This window comes from Haematobia irritans, chromosome 3, assembly GCF_050003625.1.
Source record: "Haematobia irritans isolate KBUSLIRL chromosome 3, ASM5000362v1, whole genome shotgun sequence".
Lineage (NCBI taxonomy): Eukaryota > Metazoa > Arthropoda > Insecta > Diptera > Muscidae > Haematobia > Haematobia irritans.
Window position 1 is genome coordinate 13,404,017 of NC_134399.1, and position 1,605 is coordinate 13,405,621.

A 1,605-nucleotide genomic window follows, 5' to 3' on the forward strand; every position below is an offset into this window, starting at 1 on the left:
ATAAAAGAAATTCAGGAAAGTGCTAGAAAATGAATAGATGATTCCAACAAGTTATAACGAAATTTTATCGTTACAATTTGAAATTTAAATTAACGGAAACTAATTTAAATAAACTTAAACTATAATTATCAAATTCGTAACAATAATAAATGAAATAAAACTTTAAGGAATTCACTAAATGTATATCTCTTTGCAGAAAACTAAAATTATGGATTCTACGTTTTTGAAAACATAAAAGCTGGCAGATGAAAAAATGGTGGACAATTAACTGGAACTGCTTCAAAAAGTTTATAATAATTGGTACGTCAATATGAAAAATTAAATCAACACTTTAGAGAAGTCACTAAATTTAAATCTCTTTGCAGAAAACTAAAATCTTTGGATGCTACATTCTTGCAAACATTAAGAAGCTGACCAATGAAAAATGCGTGGCTTATCGACAAGAAAAAGTTTCCAGAAACATTACAAGTGCAACCAATTAAAATTGTTTAAAACAACAAATTGTTGAAATCAACAACTTCTGGATGAAAATGTGGATCACATCGTCAGTTTAATTCATATGCTATTAACAGTTTAAAATGGGTATTTTGTGAATTCCTTCGGCTGGAAATCATTCTAACACGCGGTCCAGTACGTTCCTAATTTCAAATTGCCCGCATCTTAATAAATTTTAATGCTGTTTTATGACACCAAAAGGAAGGAAATCGAATTATCAATGCAAAAGTGTTTACTAATAATGTTTAAGATATTTAAAGTTTTGTTGTTTGTTTTTTTTTCTTATTTGTTGATATGTTTAATAAGATTATTATTTATCAATTGGTATTGTAGTGTATTATGTAGTGTAGTGTATTATTATATATTTTATTTTGATGAAAATGAAAAAATTATACAAAATTCATAGAATTTTGGCTTTGACTTTCAATTTGAAGTGGGTATATCATTCATACAAATTTAGGTTAAAAAGTATTTGCAACGATGTTAATTTTGAATTTGACTGGCATCGAAAATTGTTTGACAAATTATTGAGTAGCGATGCATTTCAATTTGAGCATAACACTTGAGATATTATTGCTAATGTGTTGAATTTCACTGTTGAGGGTAATGTCTGTTTTTTGTTGAGAACGCGATTTTCTCAACAATTTTTCAACTTGAATATTACACTAATCCTTTGAAAAAATGTTTGAAAAATTGTTGAAAATTAGCATTTTTCCAACGTTTGTGTTTATTGGGTTGCCACTACGTCCAAAAATCTCTCATTGTGGTTTAGCAGAGCAGCTTTTATTATTTTTTTTTTGTGTTATCCATTTCAGTGTCTTTTTGCAAAAAAATTTAAACTATTGTTTGCATTTGCTCTAATATTTTTTTGTTTAGTTTTAGCTTAGTTTTTAGAAGTTTTCATAATTAGTATACATAAAGACAATTGTGATACCATATTAACTAATCACATACAATTCATATAGGCATTTATGGCGTTATCTAAGTTGGAAGTTCCGTTATTGATGTAGAGAACCATGGCATTACTTTTATTTGTAGTTTAGTTTTTTTCTTCATTCAATGTTAGGGCTGTTATTCGGGATTGATTTTTTATAAATCCCGGGATTCGGG

At 27.7% G+C, this 1,605-nt stretch overlaps 1 long non-coding RNA gene across 1 annotated transcript; it reads left to right on the plus strand.

Annotated features, from left to right (window-relative positions):
• The first annotated feature begins 233 nt into the window (after window positions 1-233).
• On the plus strand, window positions 234-903 carry LOC142232324 (uncharacterized). The gene is made up of 2 exons (XR_012721097.1): window positions 234-300; window positions 366-903. It is a non-coding gene; the product is annotated as an uncharacterized LOC142232324 (long non-coding RNA).
• Window positions 904-1,605: the final 702 nt, after the last annotated feature.